We start from the raw sequence: 22,481 nt of genomic DNA on the forward strand, positions 1-22,481 counted from the left end.
TCATAAACTGAAGCAAACTTTTCCATTGAAAGTAATGGAAAGTGGATTAATCCGTTCCAGACGGGTCCACGGAGTACTTAAACTGAAGCGTTCATAAACTGAAGCATGGGTGTAATTGGTTCCGGAAGTCTGTTCATAAACTGAAGCGTTCATAAACTGAAGCAAACTTTCCCATTGAAAGTAATGGAAAATGAATTAATCCGTTCCAGATGGGTCCACAGCGTTCATAAACCGAAAATTCATAAACCGAGGTGTTCATAAACCGAGGTTCCACTGTATTACTACTACTACTACTTCACAGCCATTTGGCTCACAAGCAGAAAACAGGCATATGTTTTAACCCATATATAATAATAAAAATATGGGATTCTGTTGCTCTTCAAATCGACGCTACTGGAAGATGTGTTCCCAGTGGAGGGCTCAGCTGCCTACGGGTTCAGCTCTCCTGCTTCCCACATTGATCTACCTTAAGGAATGTTGTAAAACTCCTTTCAGTGGCTGCAGCTGGACCCCCTGCTGCTGCTGCTGCAAACCCAACCAACCTGTTGTGCATCTTTTCCCATTCTGTTTGGGTTCTCACTTCCCTACCCACGCAGCAGATGAAAAACGAGGGAAAGAAAACCCACACAGAAAATTTCTCTCTCTCTCTCTCTCTCTCTTTCTCTCTCTCTCTTTCTCTCTTTTAAGTTCACATCCCATCAGTCTGCTTCTAGAAATGCCAGCAAAAATGGCAAAAGCAGTAGGAGCAAATGCTTTTGCCTTTGTGATGATCTTTCCTTGTGATCTATCCTGTGTCTTGGGGGGGGGGAGTGTGTTTGCTTGAGATAGGGAGAATCAGATTCATGAGGTGGGGAGGGGGATTTTGGTTATTCCAAATCTTACCTTCTTCAGAAGAGTTGGGGGTGGGACAGGAGAAAGAAATCTTCTCTTTAGAGTCCCGGTGTTTGGGAGCCCCTGTTTGGGGGTGCAGCAACTGAATCCCTTCTTCTGGTGTACCAACTAAGACAACCTTTTGCAACCTCACACCCTCCAGACAACTCCCACCCTCCCAGGCTTTGTCAAGGTTGCAAGAACACAAAGCCTCCTCATTCCAGACTGGAGCACATTTGCACATTTAAAGCTAATGTGCCAGCTGCACCCTTTCCTGGATCCAGCCACGGTGGCATGTGGCTTAGTTACATCCTATTTGGATTACTGTAACATGTTCGAAGTTGGGCCACCTTTGGAAAGTGTTCAGAAACTTCAGCAGGTCCAAGATGTTGCATCCAGATTGCTGACCAGAGCCAGTTACAAGGAGAACAGAACCTTCTTGTTGCAACAGCTCCACTGACTACCAGTTCAAATCACTGGTTTTGACCTGCAAAGCCCAATATGGCTTGGGTCCAGGCCATATCTCTTTATATGTGCCTGCCCAGGCTTTAAGATCTTCTGGGTAGGCCTTTCTCTCAGTCCTGCCACTTCCATGGGCATGTTTGGTGAAGACATGGGAGAGGCCACTCTCGGTGGTTGCTGCCAGACTGTGGAACTCCCTTCCACAGGAGACTACACTAGCAATGACTCTTCAACATCAACTTCATTGGACTGGTCATGTTGTCCGGATGCCTGATTATCGCCTTTCAAAGCAACTACTCTATTCCGAACATAAAAATGGAAAGTGTAATGCTGGTGGTCAACAAAAGAGGTTTAGAGACACTCTCAAGGCAAATCTTTTTTAAAATGTAGTATAAACACCAACAACTGGGAAACACTGGCCTGCGAGTCCTCCATTTGGAGAACAGCCTTTACCAAAGGTGTCATGGACTTTGAAGACGTTCAAAATCAGGATGAAAGGGGGAAACGTGCTAAGAGGAAGGCACACTTAGCAAACCCTCACCATTATCAACTCCTGCGTGGAAACCTATGTCCCCAGTGTGGAAGGACGTGTGGATCCAGAATTGGCCTCCACAGTCACTTATGGACTTACTATTAAGTTCATGGAAGACAATCTTACTCAGCTACCAGGGATCACCAAAGAAGAAGACACTAGGCTGTCACACTCTCTGCTTTTATTTCACTAGCAGGCAAATACTTTTTTGTTCTGGCAGACCTTTGGTCACTAACTGGCTGTTGTGGCAGGGTCTCCTGGGGGTGGGTGTCGTTATATTTCTTTTTTTCCTCTTTAAAATGGTTTACACTGCTGTTTTTAAGAGGTTTATTAATTGTTATTTTTTAATATCCATTGTGTGCATTTTAATTGTATCTGTCTTCACTGTTGCTGTGAGCCACCTTGGGAGATAGGTGGGATATATACATAATATGCATGAACATCTTGGCCCATGTAAGTAATCATGAGCTAATTGGACTAAGAACTGCTGCCTAGGCCTCCGGTCTGGACATGCTTAAATACTGGGTGAAGCAACTTACCCCACCAAACACTGGGTTCAGTGCTTGAGCGTCTTCTTTTCATGTAGAAGGTCCCAGGTTTAATCCTCAGCATCTCCAGGTAGATTTGGGAAAGGCCCCCGCCTGGAACCCTGGAAAGCCAGTCAATGTACTTAGCTAGACAGACCAGTGATCTGATTTGGCACGAGACAGAATCATAGAATTCTAGTATGTTCCTGCATGGTTCTCATTATGCAGGAGAGCCACCTATTGCCTTGGCTGCCAAAAACCCACTTCACAAAATCTTCCGGTTACTTTGTCCCTTTTCTGCTTCACGGGATACAGGTGTTGTTCCACCCAAGTGCACATGTTTTTTTTGAGGGGGGAGATCTTTGCAGCCAGCTGTTTCGGGGCATTCTGGGCCACTTCCTCAGGAAAACCATCTGCAGAAAGGAGTGTGCAGAAACCCAAGTGAGGGCTGGGCACTTAAAATGCAGCCTGGAACAGCGTCTCGTGTCCCCTGTCACTTAGGCTCTTACCAACAGGACAGTTAAAAACCAAACAACCATTATTAAACTTAATAACTAGTTTCCAGATCATCAACTCATCGAAGCTTGACAGGCACAGTTAGTGTCAGCTCACACAGCCTAACAAGCCGAAGCAACAGGAGCGAAAGCAAAGCAGTGGCAGCGTATTATTCTGGTGTGCACCTGTCCATCCATCCATCTGCTGGAACAACACACAAGGGCAACTTGACACTGCAGGCTTCTGCTTCGTGAGCGCCAATCACCATGACAACCGGTTTCCCCCTGCATACCTGGGCAAGGCAAGAGACTACACCATCACCCACCTGAATATAACCAAACCCACCAAGTTGGTCCATGGAGCTTGGCTAAGATCGTGTCTCATATGGAGGAGGCAAAGGGCACAGGATCTTTTCAGGTTGTGACAGATCCATTCAGGAGGGCAGCCTTTACTTCTGCTTTGCTCCCCCTACTCTTTATTTCACAGGGAACTCTTCCCCACGTATGTCAATCCCACAGAGGAAAGTGCCGCCTCCCTAACCCATTTGCAAGCAGGCTTAGTGGTACTTAGAGAAAATGTCATGCAATGGCCTTTTATAAAATTAAAAAAGCATGTACTAACTCACTTGCCTGTCCACAGAACAAATGTCTGCAAGGGGTTTGTCCCTCTCTGCAGTGATTCTGCTCAATTTAGGTGATTAGTGAAATCCAATGGGCTGGAAACAGTTTAAAAGGGATTGTGGCTTCTAAGTCCATGACAGTTTATGTGCAGGAAGCAGAAGCAGATTAGAAGATGATGATAGATAGATAGATAGATAGATAGATAGATAGATAGATAGATAGATAGATGATAGATAGATAGATAGATAGATAGACAGATAGATAGACAGATAGAAAAATTGAGTGTCCATCACAAACATTCTGCAAGGACTCTGCAAGCCTTTATTAAATTAAATTAAGTTCCCACCATACCCCCCCCCACAAGTATGTCAAAAACATAAATACCCATTTCATCTGATTTTATAATGATTGCACTATCATGGGAGAAACTGGCATGCAAAACCTAGAATAAATGATGGACTCGTTTGTACCAAGGAAGAGGGCAGCAGTGGCTCTTGTCATCTGCACTGAGTTCAGAGCACACCCCAGGGGAAACTTCAGCAGTGGCCAAACCCAAGGTCCCGTTCTCTAGTAAGGCTTCAGAAAAAGCATGAAACCTTGTATTATTGCAGCAATTATTTCAATCGTTTCCTGATGGTTTAGTGCCTATTGTGCTTTTTTGTTCCTCTCTTTTTTTGAACATATTGCTTTGTGCTTAATCTTTTGTTAGCAAGTTGAGCTACTGGAAAAAACGATCTATGCATATTTTAAAGGAAAGATGTTTCATGCTATAGTCTGCTGCACTCAGGAGGAAATTTTAGCATCTCATCCTGCACCCTCCCAGCCTGAGGATGTGGCCCTTCTGTCTTCCTGCAAGGATGAGTTCCCAGCAACAGCTCCTGCTCCTCTCCTCTTATCAAACCCAGCAGTTATAGAATCAGGAAAGGGCCCTTTCAAAAGCACAGCCAGTTCCTCCAAGAAGATACCGGTGGGGCCAACTGCAGACCAGGCCTTGCCAGCCTTCAGAAGGCTCCAGCTCTCTGCTGAGGCCAAATCCACCATGCTCACTGGGAGCTGGCCATGGTCTTGATGAGGCCTGCCTCCATCTCTACTTGATCTTACTTGATGGTGCCCTACAGTTTAGTGGGCCAAGGTATCCTTTCCTGTTGTTGATGGAATCATTTCACCGAATTAGATCCATAGTCCAGGAGTGCTCTTGAAGCTGATACAGAGGACCAGTGGGCACCCAATCTGTCCAAGGGTGTCCTTTATCCACTACAATGAATTCACAATATATGACCATTTCTGAGTCTTTGGGATTCAGCAAGTATCTTTCATGCCTTTATCACCTCTATGACTGACTGCTTCAATGTACTTTATATGGGGCAGCCCTTGAAAATGAGTCAGTGGCCAAAATGAGTCAGTGGTAAAATACATCTACTTTTAGGATAACTAGCTCTGGTGGCTGTAGCAGCTTGGCATCTGGGTACAGCTCAAACTGCTAGTTTGTCCTTTAAAGCCCTGCAGCACTGTAGCTCAGGGAAGATCAGTTTACATATACAGTGGTACCTCGGTTTATGAACACAATTGGTTCCGGAAGTCTGTTCATAAACTGAAGCATTCATAAACTGAAGCAAACTTTCCCATTGAAAGTAACGGAAAGTGGATTAATCTGTTCTAGATAGTCCGCGGAGTACTTAAACTGAAGCGTTCCTAAACTGAAGCAAACTTTCCCATTGAAAGTAATGGAAAGTGGATTAATCCACTCCAGACGGGTCCGCGGAGTACTCAACCTGAAGCGTACTTAACCCAAAGCATGAGTGTAATTGGTTCCGGAAGTCTGTTCATAAACTGAAGCGTTCATAAACTGAAGCGAACTTTCCCATTGAAAGTAATGGAAAGTGAATTAATCCGTTCCAGATAATAATAATAATAATAATAATTTATTATTTATACCCCGCCCATCTGGCCGGGTTCCCCCAGCCACTCTGGGCGGCTTCCAACAAAACAGAAATTCTAAAATACAGAGATCCATCAAACATTAAAAGATGGGTCCGCAGCGTTCGTAAACTGAAAATTAGTAAACCGAGGTGTTCATAAACCAAGGTTCCACTGTAACAAGTTCTGGAGCAACCTTTGTCAACCTGATGTCCTTCAGCTGTTTTGAACTACAACTCCCAGCAGCCCCAGCCAGAGATAAAGCTGCTGGTGGGTGTTGTAGTCTAAAAGACATGTGTTTGGTGAAGGCCACTCTATCGTTTTATGAATAATGTCTCCACACTGGGGGGGGGGGGTGTTATGAGCCTTGATTTAAGCCAAAAGTCAAAGTGACAAACCTTTCTTCACAAGGGAGTACTCTAAATTCCTGAACAATTTACCCGATTAGAAATATAATGTCCTTTTGTTGTTGTTATTAGTCTAATAGACCTACAGAGTTGCCTTTTCCTGATCGAATTAGTTTGCCCTTTTCCTTTTCTTCCTGCATTATATCCTTTTTTTTTTTCAACCAGTGAGAGAAGAGCAAAGGAGAGCCAGAGATTGCAACTGCATATATGTTATTTTAAAGGTGGGTGCACCATACATTTCCATGATAGCACTTCTAAGGGTCCAGGCAGAAGGAGAGCCATTTGCTGTCCTGTTTCTTTCCTCCCAAACCACATCCCTTGTCACTCGCTGCCTGCCTTCCCCTGGCACTGAACTGGTGCTACACTGCCATCTTTTGACTGCCTGGCGAATATGACTTAGCAGTGAAGGGGGCAGGCAAACAGCAAGCCCCTTAACTGAAATGAAGAGAGTGTCTTGGACCTGTGACTGCTCCTATGTACTGCTGAGATTTGGAGTCCCTGCCTGAGGAATGCTACTCAGATGCAGTGAGAAGCAAAGGGCATATTTTAATATTTAATTGTCACCCCCTGTTTCAGTAGTGCACTACGACCGAAATAGTTTTCGACTGGTTGGGGGGTGGGAGTGCCTGTACCTTGCAGCCCTGTTTGTTAAAATTGGTCCATGCTACCAAATCAGCTAAAGCTTCAACTGGCTAATCTCAATCAATGGATCAATATTTATTGGCTTAAACCAGGGGTGAGTAAACTGGCCCTTGTGACGACAGTTTGTTTCATTTCTATCCCTGGCCCCACCTCCCAAGGAAATACGTGGAATTAATTTCAGCTACTGCAGACTGAGATTGTGGATGGGATTCTTGCAGGAGTTAGGCCAGGCATCCCCAAACTGCAGCCCTCCAAATGTTTTGGCCTACAACTCCCATGATCCCTAGCTAACAGGACCAGTGGTCGGGGAAGATGGGAATTGTAGTCCAAAACATCTGGAGGGCCGAAGTTTGGGGATGCCTGGGTTAGGCCAAACACATCTTCTCTCGATCCTTGCCCACCTAACGGAGAGAGGCTGACATGGTGGGCCCAAGGAATAGATTGTACACTTTGACCATGAAACTATAGGTAAGCTGTCTCTGTTTGTTATAAACTGTATAATTGCCTATGTATAATTTTTTATGTAGAGATGATAAAATGTATCAGAATGCTATAAGATATATGTCTAACGTAGGATCTTTTAATATATATTCCAGCTGATGAAGAATAAATGAAACAGGGCCTTGTCCTGGATTTGAAAATCATTTGAACTGGAATTTGTCTCATTACCTTAAGCATAAAACAGTTTGAAGAATTCCTAATTAATCTCCTTCCTGGCCCGAGATCTTGGAACCTTTTCATTTGATTTCCTGATTGCACCAAGAACTCCAATTTCTACAGCAGGAGAGATTGATGCCTGAAAGGGGTGGTGGGGTGGCCTCTCCCAAAGAGGGACCCCCCCCACCTCGACCCTGAAGCTTTAGACAACTATCACCCTGATGCAGGTGCTCCCTTCCTAGGCAGGGTGATCGAGAGAGTGGAGATCTTCCAGCAAGCTTGAATGAAGTGGATGATCCGGACCCATGTCAGTCTGGCTTTAGACCTGGATATCACAGGAAATCTTCATTGGTTGCATTGACTGATGACGTTTATTAGGAGAGGAACAGGGGGAGAGTGTGACCCGCCTTGTTCTCCTTATTCTCTCAGCAGCATTCACTGAACGCACAGGCCTCCTGGAGAGATTTTCACGGGGTGGACATTGGAGAGACAGCCAGTGTTCTCCAGGGGGCTCTGGCCCTTCTTTCAGGGCCGCTACCAGAAAGAGACACTGTTGGGCTGTTTTTTGAGACGATGGCATTTGTGCCACAGGATCCCACAGGGGTCTGTTCTATTCCACATGAATATCCATCTGAATCGGGAGAGGCTGTGCCAATGTTTGGAAGCAGTGGCAGGCTAGATGGGAGCCAATAAACTGAAGCTCATAAGAGTGAGATGCTGTGGGTAGGTGGTTATCATGTCCAGGATTTAGGGAGGCAACCTGTTCTGGTTGGTGTTGCAATCCCCCTGAAGTAGCACGTACATAGCTTGGGTGTTCTCCATGCTTCAAAACAGTCACTTGAGGCTCAGGTGGCTTGAGTGGCAAGGAGTACCTATGCCCAGCTCCTAGACTGAAATACACCAGCCATGGAAGTCCATGCTGTAGTAATTTCACAGTTGGACTACTATAATGTGCTCTGCGTGAGACTTCCCTTGAATGTGGCCAGGAAGTTGCAGCTGGTGCCACCAGGCTGTTAAACAGGACATATTAGCATTTTCCCTTAATGCACTGCTCTGGCTGCTTTTGGACTCATTTCAAGGTTTTGGTACTGATGTACAAATATTCAAATGGCCCAGATCACCTCCCTCAGTACCTGCTAGGCCATGTTTTGATACCAGTGGACATCTTGGTGGGGTGCCACTCAGTGTGGCATGTGGGTCGGTGCCTTGCAACAGGGCCTTCTCTGTGGTGGCACCCTATTTGTGGCACTCTTTCCCTGGTGTGATGCACTGGTCCCCTGTATTGTTGGCATTTAGGCAAGGCATATTTATTCGCCTCGGCCTAGGAGGCATGAATGTTTGTCAAAATCTTGGCTGCTGGTTTTATCCATATTTAGTTTTCAACTCTGTATTTTAAATATATTTTTAAGATGTCATCATTGTGGGCTCCCATGGGAGGATATTGGGATAACAATAACAACAAGAAGAAGAATCTCTGTGGTGCAGTGGGTCAGTGTATGTGGCTCTTAACCAAAAGGTTGTTGGTTTGTGCCCACCCAGGGACGGCTGCAGGCAGGATTCATGAGCAAGAGTCCATTTGGGACAAAGGAGCCCTGCTCTAAGACTGGGCTGGGTAATAAACCTCCTCCTTACGTAACCTTGGAGACAGGGAGAAAAATCAAGTGCAAGAAATTGCAGCAGAAGGAGCAGGCCTGGCAGCAGGTAAAAACATTGACAGACAATGAGAAAAACAAATTGAGGAGCCGCGAGGGAGCGAGGGGAGCCAAAACCCCTTGTAAGACAAAAAGGGAAAGAAATCCCGCAAATATACGGAAAGTGGCAGAAGGGGGTTTGGGAGGAGAGAGAAGGGGGTTGGCAAAAGACCAAGAAGTGGAATCAATAAGACACCAGGAATGACCCCAAAGTGGCTCTGAGGTGAAGCTATTTAGTAAAGGGAGAGTGGAGAAGAGATACGAAATGGAGAAAATGAGGAAGGGAGAGAAAAGGGGGGTGTCTGTTGCAGAAAATTGACCAGATCAGGTGCAAAGCAAGGATTGAAAAGGTAAAGGGTGCTGATTTCCCTTGAGAGCACCTATGGCTGCTCCAAGACATTTCAGCCAGAAAAACAGAATTGCCTCCATCCCCAATTCGCATCAGCTGCAATCCAGTGTAAACGTCCCTTGCACAAGGTGTGCATGCTCATTTCAATCCGGCATGTGGAAGAGAACTCCCCGCTGCAATGTGCAGCCATGGCACAAGCTGTATTTGCCCATCTCCCCATCTGACTCCTTTAACGGCACCAACCATTTGCCAATTCACCTCTCAGGGTGCAGCCACTTCTGATATATTTCCTCACCCCCTGCCTCATTAAACTCTGGGTCTCTTGCAATGAGAGCTTAACTTTGTATTCTCAGACATGCTAAGTGGGCTATATCCAGTGGTAGTATTACTCAGAGCAGATGTGTTGAAGTTAATGGATATGACTAGCAGACTCATTAATTTCAATTGTTCTACTCTGAGTAGACCTTAGCTGAAAACCACCCGTGTCCCCAGAAGAAGTCAGTTCAGCTGATCCTCAGAAACCAGCCATTGTCTCTCTCTATCTATATTACTTTTCTCCCATCCTTCCAGCTCCTTTTATGTATTTTCTTTATACCATTAATGGTCCACCTTGCTGCTGCTTCAGCCTCTCAGCTGACAGCATTGACACAATCAACAGTGACATCCAAACCATCGCAAAAATCAAGCAACAAAGCAAATCCTGTTTCCCAGCAAACTGTGTCAGAGCCATTAATAGACACCCAAGCACAGAGGCTGCGAATTCCCAGGAGAATAAAGACAGCAAAGATCATATGGAAAAGAGTTAGCACCAAACAGATGTTTCCAGGGAGGGCATCCCATGGGTGGCACCAAAGAAGAGAGCCTGCTGCCATCCATCAAACACTTGAGGGCAGGGAGACTCAGAGTAGAGCTTCAGAGGAATGAAGAAGGGGCCAATTGGTATGAGAGCAGGGCAAGTAGCTTCCCTCATGTTTAGGAACCTGCCTTACAGTGCAGTGGGTACAGCATGAGACTCTGACTCTCAGGGTCATGGGTTTGAGCCCTATGTAGGGCAAAAAGACCCCTGCATTACAAGGACTTGGGCTACATGACCCTCGGGGTCCCTTCCAACTCTACAATACTATGATTCTATTGTTTCTTCTTGTTGTCAAACGATCCTCACCAACTCAAGGGACGAGCGCCAACATTCCTGCATAGGATCCCAGTGATTGAGCTGGCTTACAAGGTTTCAGGTTGTCCCTGAGGTACCCTGGACCCAAGTTGTCCAGGGCTTTATAAATTCCTGCAAGGACCTTGAACCTGTTTGCCCATCTCAGCTCACTGCTGTCCTTTACACTGGCTGGCAGTGGCTCTCTAGGGTTGCAACCAGGGAGCTGTGACTCTCCCCGGGGACCCTCACAAGTTCATCACAGTGCATGAGCCCGAGGTGGCAACTCAGTCTCACAGCCAGCTGTCAGAGGAAGACTGCAACAGTGTGCCCTCCTTTGCTGGGAAAATATCAACTTCCCTTTTGTGCCATTCACAACGTCTTCTAATTAAAAGCTGGATTGACTTTTTTGGTACATATTTAATGCTTTATATTTTAATAAAGAGCTATTCACTTCTCCTTGCTCCTCTGTGTACATTTCCAAAAAGGTAAATATAAGGAGATAAAATATGCTTTCCCCCACCCACTCACCCATTCTTGCCCTGAGATTAAGAATCTCATCAGCAGCAAAATTATTCTTGAAATGTTATGAAATTCAGCACAACCCAGTAGACATGGATATATGCTTTGTGTTAATTTGAAGAAGAGAAATGCCACAGCTTTAAATAATGATCAGCCACAAAAGCCACCAAGTTTTGAATATATTTTAATAGAGAGAGAACCTCCAGCATGCTGGAGACTGCAGAGCTGTCCATGGTCCTTAAAGGCAGCCAGCAAATTCAGCAACAGATGCCTCAACCAGCTTACTCATTACAGTTTTGCCCCATGGGTAGCATGGGGACTGTAGCTCCAACAGCATGCTGCGGCTTCTGTTACAGAGTCCTACCTCCAATCACTAAGAATCGCAAGTTGGGAGAGTGCTATGGCACTCAGCTCCTCCTTGGGGGCTTCCTATTGGGTGCGGGTGGTGCTGTGGTCTAAACCACTGAGCTTCTTGTGCTTGCCAATCTGAAGGTTGGCAGTTCGAATCCCCATGACAGCTGGGCTCCCATTGCTCTGTCCCAGCTTCTGCCAACCTAGCAGTTTGAAAGCATACAATTGCAAGTAGATAAATAGGTACTGCTGCGGTGCGAAGGTAAACAGCGTTTCCGTTCACTCTGACTTCTGTCATGGTGTTCCGTTGCACCAGAAGCGGTTTAGTTATGCTGGCCACATGACCTGGAAAGCTGTCTGTGGACAAACACTGGCTCCCTCGGACTGAAAGCAAGATGAGAGCTGCAACCCCATAGTCACCTTCAAGTGGACCTAACTGTCCAAGGGTCCTTTACCTTTTACCTTTTTACCATCTTGTTGGCCACTATGAAAACACAACAATGGACTAGATGGACCCCCTCTGGCTGATCCAGCTTCAGGGCTCTTCCTAATGGAGAACCAAGACCTGCCAGACATTGTTGGACTTCTGCTCCTATCAGCCTCAGTCAGCATGAATAATGGTTGTAGATCATGGGAACTGGAGTCCACAGCATCTAGAACAGGGTGGTCCAATACATGGCCTGATGGCTGCATGTAACCCTCAATGCCTTTTTCTCTCTCTCTTTGCACCCAAGCCCTCACACTGCCTTCCCAAAGCCGAGGAAGCAATGTGCTAGGCTTTGAGAAGGAGGTGCGAGGTCTCTAACAAGGTCCTCCTACCTCCTTTCCAAAGCCTAATTACTGCTTTCCCAGCTTTGGGAATGTGGTGGGAGGGCTCTAAGACCCTGCCAGAGCATCAGGTCTCCTTCCCAAAGCCCAGCAACACACTTTGGGAAGGCAGCATGAGGGCTGGCAGGGACATAAAATTTTGGCTTCTCTCTCTCTCTCTTTCTCTCTCTCTCTCTCTCTCTCTCTCACACACACACACACACACATGCCCCTGCCCATGGAAAAAGTCAGTGTGCAACCCTCAGGTTCCATATCAAGGTACTTCTGTGGCCCACTTGGTATGAAAATTTGGACCATCCTGGTCTAGAGGTTTCCGGGTTCCTCCCTTGCCCACTCCCTGAACTACAGTTCCCTGGATTAAAGCATCATCTTGCAGTATTCAAGCCCACGGCCTGAATAGCAGGTTTACCTTTGCAGCCTCTTCATTAATTAGCACAGGTGAAGAGGCTCCTTCCAAAGCTGCTTTTGCCAACCTGGCACCCTCCATATATTTTGCACTGCAAATCCCATTACTGTCAGTCTGGTGGAGGTTCCTTGTTTGATTTGTTTGTTTGTTAAATTAATACCATGCCCTTGATCCCAAAGGATACCATGGTGGCTCCCAGGTCGATGAGTATTGTATTCTAAGTCATCTGGAGGGCACCAGATTGGGGAAGACTGTTGCAATTAAAGCAGACCATGGCTCCAGGGCAGCCCATCCCAGTGGCCTTCCTTTTCTGTCCAAACCATCACCTCTGTCTGGGGACAGGCAGAGAGGTTAACGCCAGGTACCAAGCAATCCACAATTAGCTCTTGCTCTTAATTACCCACATTACTGATGAGCTCATCAACTTAATCGAATTAGTCCACTGAAGCTCCATTCCCAATCCTTTTTTCCTTAAAGAATGTGCTGTGTAAGACTATTATCTCTCCTGGTTTAAAAAAAAGAAAAGAAATTTGTCTTCCTGTTTACACAACTTGCCAAGGAAGCAGAAAGCCAGCACTGGTGAGAAGGAGGGAGGGGCAGAAAGACAGGTGCTGGCAACCATCTGCAGTGGGTACCCTCCCTCCCTTCCTTCCTTCCTTCCTTCTTCTCAACAGCACAGCTGTTTTTTTGTGCTGGTCTATCCCACCCACCAAGCTATTCTGTAACCTCATAAAAAACCTATGTAGATATGTGGCTTCCCTGCCTAGGGATGGAGGCATAAAGCTATCAATGGCTGCTGATCATGATGACTATATACTAGACTACATCCAAGATCAGAGGTGGCATGCCTCTGAATTCCAGTTGCTGGGAATCACAAGCAGGAGAAGACTATTGTGCTCAAGGCCTGCTTGCTGGCTTCCCATAGCCATCTGGTTGGTCTCTGTGAAAAGAGGATGCTGAAATAGATGGGTGTCTGGCTTGATGCAGCAGCTCTTTTTCCTATGTCCTTGAGCATCTCTATGGAGTGCAAGGGCAAGTTAACATTCTCAAACATCTACAGAGCAGATCTAATTCTCTTGCTCCTCATTTTAATAACATTCCCGTTCAAGAAATAGGGATCCTGGCTTGGCTGCCCCATAATCATCATTGCTCCAGTCCAGGACATGCCTGGCCCACCAAAAAGCAACAAACTGAAACATTTCTCCTTCCAGACTGTTTTTTTTATAAAAAAAAAAGCTGAAAATGTTTGCTCTCAGATCAAAGTGCAGGCGCAGAGAACAAGAAACAGGGTTTGCTAACAAAGAGCTTTACAGACCCTTTGCAGGGAGGGCAGCAGGCTCCAGCTGTGTCCATTCCAGATGTGTGCCTAGCTCTGACTGCACATGTGAAGAGGCAAATCCTTCTGCTTCAAAGAACTCCCTGGAGCTCTTTGCTACAAAGGATCCTGACCCACAAGGGAAGAAATCTCCCATATGAGGAGAGGCGAGGAGAGCACAGTGCTCTTCTGTTCCTCTACTAACGCCTTGCATTTTTCGGGAAGAAAAGCAAACTTCTGAAATAACCATGAGATCCGTCCCTTGTAGCTTTGACTCTTGATTCCATGCTGGCCTATGAAAGCTGATCACTCTAGGAATGTGTGCCTGCTGCAAGTTTGGGATGCACATGAAGCAAAGGCCCCTTCAAAACACTCAGGCACTGAGGCTCTTCTCCAGATTGGAAGCCAGACAGCAAGCTGCGCCCTCCACCTCTTTGCTCTGCGAGGCTTCTCTTCAATGCAGACTCTAAGCACTCAGACTAGACACCCAAATGAATTGGGTCCTGGAGTCATAGAATCATAGAATTGGAAGAGACCACAAGGGCCATCCAGTCCAACCCCCTGCCAAGCAGGAAACACCATCAAAGCATTCTTGACATGTGGCTGTCAAGCCTCTGCTTAAAGACCTCCAAAGAAGGAGACTCCACCACACTCCTTGGTAGCAAATTCCACTGCCGAACAGCTCTTACTTTCAGGAAGTTCTTCCTAATGTTTAGGTGGAATCTTCTTTCTTGTAGTTTGAATCCATTGCTCCGTGTCCGCTTCTCTGGAGCAGCAGAAAACAACCTTTCTCCCTCCTCTATGTGACATCCTTTTATATATTTGAACATGGCTATCATATCCCCCCTTAACCTTCTCTTCTCCAGGCTAAACATCCCCAGCTCCCTAAGCCGTTCCTCATAAGGCATCGTTTCCAGGCCTTTGACCATTTTGGTTGCCCTCTTCTGGACACGTTCCAGCTTGTCAGTATCCTTCTTGAACTGTGGTGCCCAGTAATGGGACACAGTACTCCAGGTGAGGTCTGACCAGAGCAGAATACAGTGGTACTATTACTTCCCTAGATCTAGATGCTATGCTCCTATTTGTCCTCAAGGCAAATGCACCAGTCATAGGAAAAAATGTACTAGTCGTGCTACAAATAAAAGAACATAACAAGAGCCCTCGGATCAAGTCAGTGGCCCATCTAGTCTAGCATCCTATTCTCATAGTCACCTACCAGATGTCTGTGAGTTCAACAGCATTCAACTTTCCTGCAATTTCCAGCAACTGGGAGAGAGAGAGAGAGAGTTGAAGAATTTTATGGAACTCCTTTCAAGTTGAGGTCATACAGGAATAGGAGAAAGGCTGGGTTTCCTTAATAATGTGGGAATTTATCTAAAGGTTAACTTCAGAACAAGCCTCCCTATCTTCTGAAAGTTTAAAACCGGAAGAAGGTCCTTCAGGGGCCCTGTCTTTAGAAAGCACCAAGCAAGAGTATCAGTTCTGCGGCACCTTCTCTGTATATTAAGTCCTTAACTGGATACACTGTCTTTTCGCAGTTCCAGGAATGCCGCCTCTGCCTCTCTCTTTCTCTGTTTGCTGGAATCAATGCAATCCCCCTAAAAGCTCATAACTCGGAGGTAATTATAAGAAGCATCAATTACCCGACGATGTGGATTCCATGAATTCAATTAATTTGCATAGTGATCGATTCAGCCGGGTCCTCTCCAGGCTCCCTGGAGAAAGTTAGGACATTGTTCTGCACGCTATTGATTTTACAATGTAAAACCAAACCGCGCTATCCTCTTATTCAGTGCTGTTCATTCAGCCATATTAACTTTCAGATCATTTATTTTTGTATGTCTTTCAACTCTGTTTGTTGCTATCACACAAATGCAGAGTATTACATTGTAGAGAATAATTGAATCAATACACAGTCATGGTACTTTGGGTCTCCCAGACTGCTGGCAAGAGGTTGCAACGAAGCTAGGAGAGGCTTTTTTTCTAACCTTTCCAGTTATTAAAACGGTTGTCTGGCTTCATATTAACTTTCAGCGCTGTGCGATTGTTATTGTTTTGCTTGGCCTTGGAGTGGGAGAGGCAGGTGCTTTGATGAATAGGTGGAGAGGTTTTTCTCTCTATCCTCCATTGACAAGGCTGTTTTTGTAGCATCAACAGCCATTCCCCTCGGCGCATTGCAACAAACATCACTTCCCCTCCTCCAGCAACAGAGCAGCGAGAGTGAGATCCTGGCCAGGCAAACAGAGCAAAAACATGTTCAGCTAAACAGAAAAGAGGGTCTGCTTCACTGGGCCTCAGCAGACACAGAAGGAGGGGGCAGAGCTGCTAGGATGAAGGATGGATGGGAAATCTCCGGGATGCAGTTATCCTCTTTGAACTTTCCAGGAAAATGACATGCACAGAGGAAACGCTCCTGGTTCACAAAGCATAGGGGTTTCTCTTGTATTCTTTCACTGCAATTCAAACCAGACACTTGTTAAAATGTTTTCATCCCATGGCTATCCAAAAAGCAACCTGCCACAGCTAATGCTTTGATGATCTTGCTTCCCGTGAGATCTGCAATTCCCATCATGAAGTTCTGCAGCAAGATTCCCTGCCATAGAAACAGAAGAGGCTACAGTGAGAGCTGGCCCTGAACTTGCTTCCTTTCTCAGTGGGAAGCCGGCAGTGATTGAGGAGAAGGAGAGCAGCTGGAACGGGGCAATAACACTGCTCTGAACTCATCAATCAATCAATCAATTTCTTTGTTCATTTTATTAGATTTCTTCCCCACTCCTCACAGCCAGTGTGGTGTAGTGGTTAGAGCAGGCATCCCCAAACTTCGGCCCTCCAGATGTTTTGGACTACAATTCCCATCATCCCTGACCACTGGTCCTGTTAGCTAGGGATCATGGGAGTTGTAGGCCAAAACATCTGGAGGGCCGCAGTTTGGGGATGCCTGGGTTAGAGTGTTGGACTGGGACCTGGGAAACCAGAGTTCAAATCCCCACTCAGCCATGAGGCTCGCTGGGTGGCTTTAGGCCAGTCACTGCCTCTCAGCCTGACCTACCTCACAGGGTTGTTGTGGAAAGTAAAGGAGGAGCAAGAACTATCCGTGCCACCTCGAACTCTTTGGGAGAAAAAACGTGGGATGTAAATAAAATAAATTAGATGGTCTGAGAGGGCATGTCACAACAATAAAAGATGCAACTGCAACCAAAACAGTTACAACTGTAAAACAAGTACGAAAACAACTATTGCTCAGGACTGCAATACCTCAAGGGTCACTTCTTCCCTTGTGAACAGACCTGGACTCTGTGGTCATAATCTGAAACCCTTCTTCATGTGCCTCCAGAGGGTGGTGATACAGGAATGGTCCATTTTGTGGTGGCTCCCCACTTGTGGAATGCTTTCCTCAGGAACGCTCACCTGGCACCTTTGCTACATATCTTTAAGCACCAGGCAAAAGCATTCCTTTTCTCCCAGGTCTTTGGCTAAACAATCTGTGGCCTTTTAAACAGTAGGGGGTATTGTTTTTGCTTGTCACTATGTTATGTATTTTTGTGTTTTTATATTGTAAACCACCCTGTGATCCTTGGATGAAGGGTGGTAGAGAAACTTAATAAATCAAATAAATCAAATTGAACTAAAAGCAGTTGCTTATAGAAAAACAGTTACATATTGCTGCAATGCAGATGCAGAGTAGGATAAAGATCTCCACTTCAGAGAGGAAGGACTTCAGTAGATGCCAGAGAAAAAAGGGAGACAGGGTCTGTCTAATATGTAACTGATCTCTGCTCTGCCCCATTTGCCTGGCACTGGTTATGGTGTGCAAGGCAAACCATTTGCTGTACCTCCTGTCCAGTTTTTAGAACTGGACCATCATTACTGTGCAGTTCTTCTTTCCCCCGTCTCTGTGGTCCCTGGAAGCAACAGGTGTGTCCTCACTTCAGAAACACAAGGATGCAATTTGTCCCCCCCCCAATTAAATATTTGAGGAAGCTTCTTTTGCAAAGGGGGAAAGCTCCATTTTTTTTAGGATCAGCTCAAAGTTGTGCAGCTTTTTTTGTAAATGGGAAAAGCCCCGTTTTGAGGGGGGGGGTCCAGCTCAGAGTTGTGCATCTTTCTTGCAAAGGGGGAAAGCTCCATTTTTATCAGCTCAAAGTTGCTGAGTTTCCTTGCAAAGGGAAAAAAAATCCTGTTTTTATGGGGTTCAACTCACAGTTCTGCAGCTTCTAAAGGAAAGGAAAGGAAAGGAAAGGAAAGGAAAGGAAAGGAAAGGAAAGGAAAGGAAAGGGACCCATTTCTACAGTTTCCAGACAGATAATCTAATCATCCAGTCACATGTCTCCCTCTGCAGACAACAATTGAGGCCTAGGCAACGAGCCACGATCTCTTGCCATCAGCTGCTGAGCGGGTTCCTTTCAACAGGTTCATTCTCTCTTGTTAGCCTTTAGCTCTTTCTCTCTTTTTTTTTTTAAAAAAAACACAATCTGCCTTTAGCCCCTGGGCAATTCGACTCCAGGGACCACACATTCGCTCCATAAGATGCACATACATTTCCTATTACTTTTTAGGAGGAAAAAAGTGTGTCTTATGGAACGAAAAATACGGTAATACTCACCCACCGACCTGAAAGAGGTGCCTGCCTCCTTGTTCAGAGGGTTGGCACTCAGCCTCTATGTTCCCATATACACACAAGCATAGACACACACCAGGCAATGCTCACAGCCTCATGCATATTCAATCCACCTAACACTCACAAAACCTAACTGCAGAAACTTGGGTTCAAGTCCCAGCCCCTAAACCATGAAGTGGTACATTGAGTGGGTTTAGGCCAGTCTCTCTCCCTCTCCCTCTCCCCCCCCCCCTCTTCACCTAAGCCAATGGTTTTCAATCAGTGTGCCATGGCACACTGAGGTGCCTTGAATGGTGGTCAGGGGTGCCACAGGAGCCAGGGGCTGCTGCTACAGCAGCTGCCCAGAGAACCTCCAAGAAGAGGGGAGAGGAGGCTGAGAGAACACTCCACAAGGGAGGGTGTTCGAAAAAGGCTGAGGGGCTGCTGGCTCTGCAGGCAAGGGGTGGCATAACTGGGCTTCTGAGGTTTGGAGCACGTTTCCTCACAGGGGAGCTGCAGAAAGAATGTAGTTGGTCATGGGAGACATGGACTCAAAAAGGTTGAAAACCTCTGACCCAAGCTACCGCAGAGCAGGGCTGGGCGATATATCAGTATATTGTCCCAAACCAGTTTGAAGTCCATATTGTGATGTTGGTTTCATAATTTTCTGACCAGGCAATATATCGCAAATCATGTGTGTTCGTGTGCTACGCAAAAATCACAATGTGGGGGGAAAACCATAAAGCCAACCAATGCCTCTTCATAGCGCCATCCTTATTTCATGATATATTGGTGTACCATGATGTTTAGCTGGTGATATATCACGATGTTGAAAACCAGCTATTGCCCAGCCCTACTTCACAGTACTGTTGTGAGGGAGAAGGGGGGGACAAATCATGCATACTGCCTTCAGCTTCTTTGAGGAAAAGGCAGACTATGATTAATAGTACAGCTCTTGCATAATCGCGAAGTCTCCCTGCCCCCACACGCAGTCTCCGTGATGCATCCCAGAGGGGTTTCCCCCAAACACAAAGTCCTATGCCTCCTCTGATAGGGCAATCAGCCTTCTCAAGTTCACATGCAAAGGTCCTGCAGTGTTGGAGTGTTCCATTTTATTTTTTAGAAAATGGGGGGGAAAGCCCTGCTAATTTTGCCTCTTGCTGGCTGCCAGCGGGGCGCTCAGCTACACAGATTTGTTTGGCGTCAGAAAACGAAGAACACTTGTTGCTGATGGCTACATTTGCAGCTAAGCTGTGGTGAGGGGAGCAGCTGTGACTGAGAGACTGGCAGTCAGACAGGAGATTCAAGCGGCTTCCCCAGATCTCTTAGCTTTAAGGAACAAAGGAAGAAGCTGCCTGAACCAGGTCGGGCTGTTTGATGTCCATTGAGAAGCCCAATATGAGCTCCTCGGACGGTCAGCCAACCCTACTGGGTCTTAGGCAGCAAGAGGCTTTTCCAAAGACTGGCCACCAGGCCATTTTGCAGTCAGAGGATTGAACCTGCGACTTTCAACATGCCAAACAGGTGCTCCACCACTCGGCTGTAGCCTCCTCCTCTCCTTGATGGTTGTTACCCATTCAGAAGCCAATAGGGCTCATTTGCATTTAGAGTTAAAGATGCAGGACCTCAGTTCCTGGAGACAAATGTGGCCCTTGACACCTCCCTTTCTGGCCCCCAGGATTCTCCCCAGGCCGCTCATGCTGTTCTGCCTCCTCTTCAAATGCTGGGATGGCTCAGTCAGTAGAGCATGATACTCTTAACCTCAGGGTTGTGGGTTCAAGTCCTATGTTGGGCAAAAGATTCTTGTATTACAGTGGTTGGACTAAATTATTATTTGATTGATTGATTGATTGATTGATTGACTGACTGACTGACTGGCTGGCTGACTGACTGACTGACTGACTGGTTGGTTGGTTGGTTGGTTGGTTGGTTGGTTGGTTGGTTGACTGACTGACTGACTGACTGACTGACTGACTGACTGACTGACTGACTGACTGACTGATATATCACCCATCTGACTGGGTTGTTCCAGCCACTCTGGGCAGCTTCCAACAAATTAAAACGTCAACACAGTAAAATATTAAATAATAAAAACTCCCATATGCAAGGCTGCCTTCAGATGTCTTCTAAAAGTCTGATAGTTGTTTTTTCCTTTGACATCTGGTGGGAGGGCGTTCCACAGGGAGAGTGCCACTACCGAGAAGGCCCTCTGCCTGGTTCCCTGTAACTTCACTTCTTGTGGTGAGGGAACTGCCAGAAGGTCCTTGGTGCTGGATCTCAGTTCCTGGAGATGCTCCTTCAAGGCTGACCCTCGGGGTCCCTTCCAATTCTACAATTCTATGGTTCTATGCTTTTGCCTGGCTGGAATGTGTCCTCACACTGCAACAATCCCTCTGGCTTATCTACATGGAGAGTGGGGATCTGTGAGATTAGTGTGCATGCATATTGTGTGTAGCTGGAGTGAGTCTAATGTATAACCGGTAAGTCACATGAAATTCTCTGTCCAGTGTTGCACCTGGCTCCACCCACCAGTAGTATGCAGCCTCCGGAAGGTTGCCTGCCAAGGGCTGGAAAATATTTCCTACTACTACTGGGATGGGGGGGGTGGAGTGATGTCTGGTGCATGTCAGAGGCCAGATGGACCCTTGATGATCCTGCTGTGCTTCCCAATGCAAGGGAGGAGCCGCCCTTCGCCCAGCTCAACCTCCTTGTTTGGTGAGTCCATTACCATACTCCCACTTCCATGCCAGGCCCGACTAGCAGAGGGCACAATGTCGAGCTGCACCCCACCCCCTGGCACCCCCTGGAGGCAGCTGCCGGGCCTTCCTCTATGCTGCAGACCCAGCTGATCCTCTCTCCCCCTTGTCTTTTTGTTCCTCAGAACTTTGGACCACACACATAAAAGCTGGGGGTTTCAGAGAGGGAAAACCTCCTGAAGGAAAGTCCTAAAGAAAGAAAGAAAAAGAAGTTTGTGTGTGTGTGTGTGTGTGTGTGTGTGTGTGTGAGAGAGAGAGAGAGAGAGAGAGAGAGAGAGAGAGAGAGAGAGAGAGAGAGAGAGAGAGAGAGAGAGAGAGAGAGAGAGGAGCCCTCTCCTTCAGATTCAAATGGTTGAGAAAAGAGGCCATTTTTTAATTTGGTTTCCCCTCCTACCAGGATATTAGACAGCTAAATAGCAATGTGCCTGTTTCCTTCAGATAACCAGCTCCCAACGAGGACCCTAATTGTCCCCGGAGTCTCTCTGCTGCCGTACCGAGTAGGTCATTTACTGAAACGTACACACAACTAAATAAAAATCCATTTTCCAAGCGAAAATTCTATTCTTATCAGAGTTCTGCAAGAGGGTTGCAAGCGGGCCGTGTTAATTGAAGCTTTGATGTTTGTTGGAGGGGGCCTCTAATCAGCTTGACAAAAGGCGCCGAGACTCTGCAGCATTGTGTGTGCAGCGCCCGGCGGCAGGAGTGGATGCTGCCCCAGGAGGCTGGTGGCAGGGGGCCAGCTGGAAGCCAACCAGGACCTCATCTCCAGAGCAAGAGGGGCGAGGAAGATGAAGGGAGTGAGCAAGAGAAGATGGGAAGCAGTGCCCCGTCCTGTGGGTGGGGTGTTGTATTCTCCACCAGGAGGGGGTACTCTATGGGCATGCGAGGGCACCAGAGACAGTGGTCAGGAGCCAACGAACAGTACCAGTCATTCTTTGTTAGCATATAGAGTTTGTATGCAACAGAAGAAGTTAACTTTATTTAAAGGAATCCTTGCTTGGAGCACACCATTACAGTGGTAAGGTAAAGGTAAAGGGACCCCTGACCATTAGGTCCAGTCGTGACCGACTCTGGGGTTGCGCGCTCATCTCACATTATTGGCCGAGGGAGCCAGCGTACAGCTTCCAGGTCATGTGGCCAGCATGACAAAGCCACTTCTGGCAAACCAGAGCAGCACATGGAAACGCTGTTTACCTTCCCACTGTAGCGGTTCCTATTTATCTACTTGCATTTTGACGTGCTTTCGAACTGCTAGGTTGGCAGGAGCTGGGACCAAGCAATGGGAGCTCACCCCGTCACAGGGATTCGAACCGCTGACCTTCTGATCAGCAAGCCCTAGGCTCAGTGGTTTAACCCACAGCGCCACCTGGGTCCCTATTACAGTGGTACC

This window comes from Zootoca vivipara, chromosome 15, assembly GCF_963506605.1.
Source record: "Zootoca vivipara chromosome 15, rZooViv1.1, whole genome shotgun sequence".
NCBI classification, from domain to species: Eukaryota; Metazoa; Chordata; class Lepidosauria; order Squamata; family Lacertidae; genus Zootoca; species Zootoca vivipara.